At 35.4% G+C, this 12,075-nt stretch overlaps 1 long non-coding RNA gene across 1 annotated transcript; it reads left to right on the top strand.

Moving 5' to 3' along the window:
• The first annotated feature begins 10,597 nt into the window (after window positions 1–10,597).
• On the top strand, window positions 10,598–11,571 carry LOC135215083 (uncharacterized). Its single transcript, XR_010314556.1, has 2 exons — window positions 10,598–11,021; window positions 11,410–11,571. It is a non-coding gene; the product is annotated as an uncharacterized LOC135215083 (long non-coding RNA).
• The last annotated feature ends 504 nt before the right edge of the window (window positions 11,572–12,075 follow it).

Raw genomic sequence — 12,075 nt, 5'->3', positions numbered from 1 at the left:
TATATATGTGTGTGTGTGTGTGTGTGTGTGTGTGTGTGTGTGTGAAAAGAGAGTCTTTTACTTTTTACTCACTATAAATCGTTCTCTCTCTCTCTCTTCCTGGTTTGACCACTTTTCATTGTTTCCCTGTTTACCGAGTTTTGGAGTGTATATTTCAAGACACTGTCGAATTCATCCGGGGATCCTCTCTCGGCTTCTCATGAACGGTGGAATCAGACTTTCCTTTTAGGGCTAACTTTAGGCCAAAGAGTTTCTGAAGGTTCTTTTATCGATGTTTCTCTGAGAAGGATGTTCGATCTCACCTTTTATGAAAGGATTTTCAATAAGGAATCACTGCACGTTCATTATTTTACATTTGAATTTATTTTTCTTTAGTCAAGCAACGTTTTACTAGAATTTTTCTCAATCATACAATTATTTCCGATGTACTATCGTGCACAAAAGTCCGTTCCCTTAGCCATCGAGAGAGTTTCGAATTTGCTGACTATGAAACACCGAAGCAGTTGAACAAGTAAATACTGGAAGACCCAACAGATGTCGCACCGTAAGGAAATACGGGAACGTGAATGAGGAGTGGGAAGTAGCCATTTTTCTTGAGATTACAACAAAGACTCCATATTCTAATATTGTTAAGGAAGTGATCATAAAGATTTTGTTGTTGACGATAGGGTTTGAGTGTAAAATGTTCAGTTAAGGAAATATGTTAAATGAATACGAGAATAAAAATGCTTAGGAAGTCGTATCTTAGCTTGTTTATCGTCTCCCACTTCCTCAACAAGGCAACTGGATCTGTTTTCCTCAATTTAACTGGATGATGGAGAGAGAGAAAAAAATTTAAAAGGATTTGTCAGACATAAGTTTTCAGGTTTATAAGGAATGGCTGTGCAGTAAATGCTGTTACAATTATGAAAAGTCGATTTTCGTAGATACCGGAAAAAATAATATTTCTTTCGATACCGACAGATTATTTTGGAATCGATTCCTTGAAATACAGATTTAAGAATTTTTTTATGATCAGCATTAATGGACCATAATGGAAATCCACAAAATAATTTTTATCGTGTCAGCTAAAATTGTATTTAAACAATTTTCCCTAACAATCGGTATTCTTCATGCAAAATATGTTTTGGGCCAGGCAAGGTTACTTTTGGAACGACTCAAATTAAGACGCTACTATGAGATTCAGGGCCTCTGTAACGGTTTTTTCGCAATAACTTTTATCTATGCATTTTATAAATATAACACTTATTCAGAATACATATATCCACACATAAATTTTGACTGTGTTTCTGCATTACGGTATGGTTGAATAAATTTGAAGACGCCAACTTACTCAGAGAAAAAAGGTTTCGAACCGCACTCGTTTACGTAACTTATGACAGCATTTCTTCCCTCTTTCTCGATGGATGATTGGCTATACGTAACGAAGGCTAAACCTCTGGCAACAATGACATACAAATTTAAATACAAGCAAAGCAGTACACCTTTATGAACTCTGGAACCTCTCCACTGATAATTGTCATAATGAACAAACCAACAAATATGTTAATAAATACAAAAACACTTCGATTATTAGTCTAACTTCCAAAATAAGTTTCCTAAGAAATTACAGTCTACTTTATAGGTCACAATCAGATTGACAAGATGTAGGGAATAGTTGGTAATCATCAAAAACATAGTAGACAAGCTTGATTTGATAACTGTTATATTCAATGTCAAGCAATTTTTATTTATTGGCTATCTACCTAATTACTGAAAAAAAATAGCCGGTACCGTATATTGGCTTAAACCTTCACCAAAAATTATCGTCAGAATGATGACTTCATGAGGCTCCACCCACTTTCGCCTCGTTATAATTCAGGATAACACTGAAGGCTACCATGGGCATTGTTGGATTAGAAAATTTAACTTCTGCTATAAATACTAATTTCTCGAGTAGTTGTAAGAAGTGCAAATGATCCTCAAGGATCCAGCAGTTGGCCTAAACGTTTTAATTCACGTATATTACTGCTATATTGTTGCGGCACTACTTCTACAGTAGTATTACTACGCTAGCATAGATACCCCACCCACATCTATGTATCGTTCCGCCATTCATAAAGTCTTTGGGTTTCAGAGCTGATGGATTTTCTGTTTGGTGGATGGGCGGGGCAACATTTCGTCAAAAGGTGTTTGTTTACCTTGCTTACGTAATGAATGTTTTTCGACTCTTGGCTCGTAATCATTGGCCATGGCGTCGCCGGCTAGATCATTTTTACTCTATAAAAATTAAAACTATCGGGTTTAGGTTATTGATAATGCTGACAAAATTTGTGTGTGGTTGTAAAATATACATATATCAACTTTCAGCTACATCCGATGCTTTAACAAGGAGCTAAGTCCAAAAAACTGTGTTACCGAGACCCTGAATCTCATAGTAGTTTCCTTTACGAGAGTTTGTTTCGACTGACTATTGAATTTATGCGGTTCCAGGGTCCTTTACGCAGCGCCCTTGTCTGGTAACGTCATCGAAAGCTGATTTTCAGTCAAGTAAAGACTTTCTTTATTTTGACTGTTGACTAGTAGACGTATCAGTACGATTAGTGGTTCGGCGGTTACCCATTTCAGTTAGTTCATCTGCTCCAACCTAGAATCGGGAAAAAATGATAAGAAGTCATTTTTCACTTGACTGTATTTTGAGTTAACGTTGTAGTTGAGTACCCTTTTGAGGTTTTGTGCTTTTTCTATTTTATTTAACGCCAACTTCGTGTATTTTCAAGGCGACTGCACATTTTTGAGAACTTTCTGTTCAGAATTGTTTGAATCTGTTTTTTGGACCTTAATATATATTTTAATATGCTTTTTGTAAACAAAGCACTGCTTGAATTTCTTGGGTAAGTTTGAAGGATTGATCCAGTATTTATAACATATTTTCTTACTTTTGAAGTTCGACGTCATGGATTGGTTTCGGTAACTGGCAGTGAGATAGTTACGGTCTTTTGTTCCACACCGACTCTTACTTTTCCAGTTTCTCTGGCTCCATGTGGTCCCTCCGGATTTATTTAAGTTTGGGGTCTATTTCTTTTATTAGCAGCGATTTTTTTTATGTATAATGCATAAGCTTGTGCTATTTACGTAATACTTCTGCTTTTACCTCTCCTTAGATCTATTAATTCAATGGTGGTAAAAATCTAGGATTAATATTGTTATTTATTTTTATTATTTTTTTTTCTTGATCAGATCTTGCCGAGGAATTTCGTGTTGGAATGTGGTTTATTACAAAAAGAGAAATACAGTAAAACTAAGTTTTCCCATTGTTGTGCATCTAGTTCATCACAACCAGTTTTAGCAAGGCTTTTCGAAACTTTTTTTTGTAAATGTGTAGTAGTTAAGAATGGATATTATTTAAGTATTTTCCTTACGTGGACAGTAAGGTAAAAAATTGTTGGAGTTAGTATGTGAACTCGAAGAAAACTTTACTTTAAACAATTTTTGTAGAAAAATATGTATTTAATTCCTTTAATTTACCAGTTATTAAAAAAAAATATGCATTATCACTACGGCATCAGTATTAAAGTGCTTTACCTATGTAATTACTTAACTAGTCAATTTTAAAATTATCGTAATTTTCATAAATAGCTTTTCTCGTCTAATCCTTTTAAATGGTTATTGTTGCCGTAAACAAATCACCAATTTTAATGCGGAAAATGTTTTCTTTGTTTACTGAGTGACGAAGAACCGGCAGTACCTGTCAAGAACTTAACAACAGCAGTCTTCAGCAGAAGTTCCAGTCATACTTACCGTGGATTAAACTTTGAAGTGATTTAGTGACATATGGATCTTATCATTTGCATCACGGTCATGTGTTACGCAAATATGGAATAATTCTATCAAGTTACCATTGGACCCGGACCTGCCAAAGGGGAACCCGCTTACCTATCTCCTAAATCACTAAAAACAAGGTGAGAGAAAAGCTATTTTTTCTTTGTTTTTTAAAACTGTCCAGATCTTTACTTTTATTCCTGCAGCTTTAATCGATGCTTATGTGATAAGTGTGTTATTCCTATACTTATCCAATTTATACGTACCTTACCTATATTTACCTTAAATATACGTGAATTACATACTTATTCATACTTCTAGCTACTTTGTTTGATTATATTTCATTAGTCAATTTACTATTTAATTGTATTGTTTGTTTTTACACTCATTTTGACGTTTTGTTTACTGGGATAGAAATATACTTTACATTTTACTTGTTTACTTTTGGGCTGTTTATTCATTGGGGTAGTTGCGTCCGATTCGTTTCATACATGAAATCTTAAGATTTCCTCTTGTTCACTATTTCAGATGTGTTTGTATACTTTCGGATTCATTTCATTGGCCTCCGGATGATGCAGCCCAAGTACTCACTTCCTATCCTTATGGTTCACGTCAAGTGTTTGTTTGTCATTCAGAAGTTTATTTTTGTGGTTCGATGATATACATTACAATTAAATTCATTGTAACTTATACTTTATTATTTAATATATCCTATATTACCTTATAAATTTAATAAGTTACCTTATCATTAAAATCTGTATAGAATTCATTTTTATACATGGCGACCGTGACAGGATCTGGAAGTTGAGTGGGTGGCTGTGTCTCCCGGAGGTAGGTTTCGGGTCCATGGTGATAATTTGCATAAAATTTACTTTAAGTTATTTTGTGATTACTGTTTATACACTTCTGCTTATATTAGTACTGCATTTTATTGTTTTACTGTGGTCTATTGTTACTTATATATTAGTCAAGATGACTGAACTGAAGAGATTAATAACTTCTCGGAAGTTTGTAAGAAAGTCTGTTACGGAGTCGTTTGATCGACGTGATCAGTTCATCTTACTTGAAGCTTCAGATAAGCTAGCACTTGAGTCTAAGTTGACTGACAACATGGCACGTTTGAAGGAATTGGATCTTCAAATACATGGGTATAAATGGAGTTCTGAAGAAAACGAAAGTGAACTGATGGAGGAATTGGAGGCCTGTGAAAATTATCAAGACAAACTACGTTCGTCTTTGTTTAAGCTCCAATCGCCTGTACCGACTACACCATCACCCCCAACTCCAGCTCTTCCCCTTTTGAAGAGACCAACGGCTCCTTTACCTCGATACTCTGGTCAAGAGAACGAAGATCTAACTAAATTTCTATCTCAATTTGAGGCAGTTATCAACAGGTATGAATACTCTGACTACGAAAAGCTTTTACTCCTAAAGCAGCAGATAACTGGAAGAGCCTTGGTTTTGATAGATTCTTGGAGTCTCATAACCAAGGATATAGTAAAGCAAAGGAGCTCTTAGAAAAGGCACTTGCTTCTCCAGACGTCAGAAATTCTGCACCATCAAGCAGCTATCTGAGCTAAACTTGGACAAATGTGATGACCCATTTGAATATGTATCCAAAGTTAAAGGTATAATAGAGAATGTCCGTAAGTTGAATGTTACTATTGATTATATTTTGCAATACTTTGTGTGGACAGGTCTAAATGAGAAGTTCAGGGATTTACTGATAAATATTACTAACCATAATGGCCTTCAATGGAAGAGATTGGTGATAACTTCTTCATGCCTGCACAAGATACAATCACCATAAGAAAAAAGGGAAAGTAACAGATCATTCTGTGGATATGGCAGTAAATGTGAACTTCACACCAGAGGGAACTAGTGGAGTTACTACTGCAAAATGTTATCCATGCTCCTTGTGTAGCACAGTCCAAGAAAAGGCTAGCCATAACATCAGAGATTGTATGAACTTTATTTCTCCTGTTTCCAAAGTTGAGAAATTGAAGAGTATCGATGGATGTACTAGATGTGGCCTGGCATCACATTCTACTGAAAAGTGCAGATACAAATTTAGAGATCGGTGTGTAAATTGCAAGGTTTTCATTGGAATTACTTGTGCTCGTCCAGGGGGAAATCAAATCCAATGACATTGGTCAAAAGAATCTGGACCTTAACAAGAAAAAGTTCCATGAAAAAAACAAGGGCAAGAAAGACACAAAGGCTAAAACTCCTGCGGAAAGATCCCAGAATAACATTACTACTATACAGAGGCTTTGAATAAACTCAAGTGAGGGAGATACGATTCTTCCAACCTTCACGTGTAACATAAGTGATTCAATGTGCGTTGTATGAAAGACAGTGGATGTCAATCCAATTTTATATCTGAAGAGTTGGCAAAGCAGATTGAATCTACCAGTCATACGAGAGTGTGTTAAACTTACTGTGGAATGGTATCAATGTCCCTAGAAGTTATGACACCAAAATTGTTGAGGTGGAAATGAAATTTGACAGGATTCAAGAGGTCATTTATGCATTATGCCTTCCTAATATAAATATTACTTTGAATCTTCCCAAGTTGAACAGAGTTGTGAATGGATTTCTGTCAAAAGGATATAAATTGGCAGATACAAGACTTTTGGATGGTTCAGAAGATATTTCTGATATCCAGCTTATTTTGGGATCAAAATCCAGCTATTGCATACCTGAGACTGAAATTGTATTCGGAGAGAAATCTATATATTCAACGAAACTCCTCATGGTGTAGTGTTAAAGGGAGCAACTGAGACTATTTTACATGATCTGCCTTATTTACCATATGCCCCTGAAGTCTCGTCGTCTTCCTACATTTCGATAACTAATAGAACCCCAGACTACCTGCCTTCAGAAGAAGCTAAGTTTTTTCAAACCTCTAATATAGATTTTGGTAAAATCGAAAATAGAAATGAATCATTTGTTTTGGAAGGAGAGGATGATGAAGTCGGTGGGTTAGTTGATATTGACAAGGATGTACTTAATTCTCTTTGTGACCAAGCATTACATAGAGAGACTTCAATGTACTCTGAAACTGTTGAAATCCATACTCAGTTGGTCAATTACGTTTTTAGAGAAAACTACAAGGAATAGTGAAGGGAGGCTGGTGATGCCATTACTCTGGAACCCTAGAGTTTTCTCACCTTTTGGACATAACTTCAATATATCAGAGAAAATACTGTCAAGCCTGCAAAGCAAAATTGCAAGGAAATTTAGACGATAAACTGAAGCAGATAAATAATGGTATTTAAGGAGCAAGCGGATGCTGGAATAATTGAGAGAATTGAAAATTTAGATCAATTCAAGAAGAGCATCCAGAGTCCAGTTTCATGCCTTTTATGGGTATTTTTAAGCCTGATCGTGAGACCACAAAAAGTAGGGTTGTGTTCCTATCCAATTTGAGTGACAAAGGAAGTATGAATCACAATCAAACTATGCATGCAGGTCCAACATTAAATTCGAAACTCTCCACTTCCATTATCAATTTGAGGTTCGGAAGCAAACTATGTTGCTTTGATATAAAGAAGGCATTCAACAATATAGGTCTTGAGGAAGTCGACCAAAATCGCCTTTGTTTTTTGTGGTTTAGAAATCTTGAAGAGGGAGATTTTTTCAATTATTGGGCTATAAGAATAGTAGACTTCCTTTGGACTTAGATGTTCACCTGCATATTAATGCTTGGATTATACAAGATATTGATACTGGATTCTACGAATGATTCTTTCCATTAATGAAAACTCAAGAGAACCATTATCAGTTGTCTTATATGGACAACTGTGCATTTACGGCAGAAACGTCGGAGTGTTTGTTTGTGGATGTATACAATGTTGGAGGATATTTTCAGTCCATATAAGTTTTCACTTCAGCAGTTTTTGTCTAATGACATGTCCTTACAGAAAGAAATTGACAAAATTCAGGAAACAGAGACTCCAACAAAAAGTCAAACTGCTGGGACTTGAGTGGGATCGAATGAGTGATACATTGTCTACAAAACCCATACAACTGGATATAAATTCATCAACAAAAAGAGAAGTTTTATCTACTATAGCTTCACAGTTCGATCTTCTTAATTTCAATGGACCTATACTGAATCGAGCCAGATTGTTTCTACACAGATTGCAGTGTAGACCAGAACTAGATTGGGATGAAAAAGCTTACTGCTCCTTTGATCAATGAATGGAAGAATATCTGCAAGCAGGCCAATTCTGCACCTTCTGTAGAGTTCCCACGGAATTTTGGTGCTCGTACTGACAAATATAAATTGGTTGGGTTTGCTGATAGTAGTAAGGTTCTGTTTGGCACTGCAGTGTATCTGTATAACATAAATACAAATAATATCTACTTTATTTTAGCAAGAAATAAACTGGTGAGTAAACAATTGGAGTCAAAATCCATACCAAGCTTGGAATTGCAAGCTCTTGCATTAACCGTTGAAACTGTAAAGGATTTGAAGAATGAACTTTCAGGATTTGGTTGCATTGATCCTATTGAGATAGTTGGATGTGAAGTCTACTCTGACAGTTTGGTGGTACTGACCTGGCTGCAGTCTTACGCCTTGAAACTTGACAAACTACAAAAAAAGCAACCCTTTGTACTCAATAGGTTAGAGTATATCAATAAGCTGTGTGAGGATTCTTTTATGAAATTTTCTTTTGTGTCTGGAGAAGATAATCCAGCAGACTGCATCACCAGACCTTTATCCTTTAGGCAGCTGATGAAAACAAACTATATAACAGGTCCTAAGTTCATTACAGAGAGCGAAAGCAATGTGATCTGTAGTGACAGCACATTGTCTTTCATTATACCTGGATTATTTGAACCAAAACGAGTGCATAAAGTGGAGGCAAATTGTGGTAGTGCTTGTTCACCTCCGCATGTGGGCTCGGAACATCTTTTCTCTTTTAATAGGGTTTCTAGTTTTGAGAAGGCTGTGAGAGTGCATGCGGTGGGGTGCTCAGGTTCTGCAGCATTTTGAAATCTAAGTTTAAAAGTAAACATCCAGCTCTAGATCATTTTGAAGTTGAAGATGAAGGCTTTAACTTTTATGATGAAGCCTGTAGGCAGATTATAATCAGGGATCAACATATTCACTTCCCAGAGTCTTTGATTATTTTCACTCAAACAGAAGCAGTTGAAGAATCTGCCTAACATTGTTGCACAGTTGAACTTGTTTCTTGATTCGGATGGCATGGTGAGGGTAAAGAGTAAATGCCGAAGATTGAAGGAAGTACAACATCTTAACAAATTCAACTATCCTTTGCTAATATCGAAGGACAGTATGTTGGTTCCTCTGATTATAAGGGAATTGCACGAGAAGCTCTCACATGCTGGTTGTTATCCTTTGTTGGCGGAACTTAGAAGAAACTTTGGATTACCCATATATTACTCGACTGTGAAGAAAGTTCTGTTCAAACTGATCACTTGTAAAGAGAGAAATGAGAGGGTAATTAAACTAAATCAAAGTCATTACCCAGAGTTCAGGATTAATCCTGAAAACGTACCGTACAGGCAGATTTTATTGATCATATGGGTCCATTTTAAAATAAAGAATGATCAAGGAATACTGTCAAGGTATGGTTGTTATGTATTACGTGTCTGTGGTCTCGGGCTATTAACTTGAAAATTTGTATGGATTTAACTTCAGAGGAATTTATTAGAGCATTACAACTTCATACATATGAATTTGGCATTCCCTCCTTATGTCTGTCTGATTTGGGATCGCAGTTCGTTGCTGGTGCAAATCAGATCTCTAGTTTCCTCAGCGATTACGAGACAAATGCATATTTACAGGAACATGAATTAAATCCTTTAAATTTGAACAATATTACAAGGATGTAATCAACTCGGCTCGTTAGTAGAGTCTTGCGTGAAACAACCAAGCGCTTATTATTTGGAGCAATACGCAATAATGTTCTTCCCCTTCGGGATTTTGATTTTATTGTTCACAAACTATACATTTGGTGAAACAGAAGGCCAATTTCATTTAAAAGAGTCTCTTAGGGACTCTTCAGGAGAGAGCATTCCAGAAATCATTACCCCGGAGATGTTGATTCATGGCAGAGAATTGGTTTCCATCAATATAATCCCTCAACTACAAGGCCCAAACAGATCCCGATCCGGAATTCAATGCAGATCAGATTCCTTCATCATTACTGAAACTACAAAATGTACGACATAATCTCATTAAAATATACAATGAAGAATTTAGTTGGGAATCTTATATATCAAGCCGTGAATAAAAAGACCGATACAAGCCCGTTCAACATAAAGAACTTAAAGTTGGAGATATAGTACTTTTGAAGGAACCCTTAGCTAAACCCTGTAATATCCAATGGGACGCATTAAGGAAATTATAACAAATATAAACAATGAAGTTACGGCTGTGAAAGTCTTTAAAGGGAAAACTGGAGAAATATTAAAACGGCACTCTAGTTCTATAATTCCTCTTTTGTCAGTCCCAGGCGATGATGAGAAGCAAGGTGTACCAGACACTAATAATGTTCATATTGTATCATCACGTCCTAAAAGAAAAGCAGCTATACAGGGTGCTGCCAAAATTCACCAAATTTTGGCTGAATCTGATTAGGGATTTTTCATTACTGTTAATATTGTTTTATTTGGATTCTTTTGGTTGGTTTTTATTTTTGGGTAATTTTCATGTAAATACATTTACATTATATACTTTTGATTTCATACTAAATCAAAATCTCTCCCCTGGAGTGTAGAAAAAATATGTTATTTAATTCCTTCTTTATTTTACCAGTTATTAAAAAAAATATGCATTATCACTACGGCATCAGTATTAAAGTACTTTACCTATGTAATTACTTAACTAGTCAATTTTAAAATTAACGTAATTTTCATAAATAGCTTTTCTCGTCTAATCCTTTTAAACGGTTATTGCCGTAAACATCACCAATTTTAATGCGGAAAATGTTTTCTTTGTTTACTGAGTGACGAAGAACCGGCAGTACCTGTCAAGAACTTAACAACAGCAGTCTTCAGCAGAAGTTCCAGTCATACTTACCGTGGATTAAACTTTGAAGTGATTTAGTGACATATGGATCTTATCATTTGCATCACGGTCATGTGTTACGCAAATATGGAATAATTCTATCAAGTTACCATTGGACCCGGACCTGCCAAAGGGGAACCCGCTTACCTATCTCCTAAATCACACTAAAAACAAGGTGAGAGAAAAGCTATTTTTTCTTTGTTTTTTAAAACTGTCCAGATCTTTACTTTTATTCCTGCAGCTTTAATCGATGCTTATGTGATAAGTGTGTTATTCCTATACTTATCCAATTTATACGTACCTTACCTATATTTACCTTAAATATACGTGAATTACATACTTATTCATACTTCTAGCTACTTTGTTTGATTATATTTCATTAGTCAATTTACTATTTAATTGTATTGTTTGTTTTTACACTCATTTTGACGTTTTGTTTACTGGGATAGAAATATACTTTACATTTTACTTGTTTACTTTTGGGCTGTTATTTCATTGGGGTAGTTGCGTCCGATTCTGTTCATACATGAAATCTTAAGATTTCCTCTTGTTCACTATTTCAGATGTGTTTGTATACTTTCGGATTCATTTCATTGGCCTCCGGATGATGCAGCCCAAGTACTCACTTCCTATCCTTATGGTTCACGTCAAGTGTTTGTTTGTCATTCAGAAGTTTATTTTTGTGGTTCGATGATATACATTACAATTAAATTCATTGTAACTTATACTTTATTATTTAATATATCCTATATTACCTTATAAATTTAATAAGTTACCTTATCATTAAAATCTGTATAGAATTCATTTTTATACAATTTTGTCAAATTTACTTAAACGACATTAGTTTTTTTTTTTCTGTTTTAATTTAGTATGTTTAACCTTCTAATGCCCTTTAAAACATTTCAGGGAAAGATGCTACGATGAATATTCAAGAGTGGTTAAACAAAAAAAAAAATGCTGCTATCCGAGATTCTTCAGAACTTCAATATCCAATTTTTTCCTTTTTTTCCTCCACCCCATCGGGGGCGTGGCCCTGATCGGGTGGCTGGCGCTCCTAAGGGCTTGCATAGTAGGCGTGTTGGCCTACTGTGCGAGTCCTTGGAGTTTTAGCTTTTTTCCTTGCAGATGACCGTGAGTTTTAACTTTGCTATTACTATTAATTTTTTTACAGATAATCTAGTAATTTCAGTAGATTAGCGTCGCACTTAATGTTTTGTACATATGCAATG

This window comes from Macrobrachium nipponense, chromosome 5 (genome assembly GCF_015104395.2).
Source record: "Macrobrachium nipponense isolate FS-2020 chromosome 5, ASM1510439v2, whole genome shotgun sequence".
Taxonomy (NCBI): domain Eukaryota; kingdom Metazoa; phylum Arthropoda; class Malacostraca; order Decapoda; family Palaemonidae; genus Macrobrachium; species Macrobrachium nipponense.
This window is presented reverse-complemented; position numbering and strand designations above follow the sequence as displayed.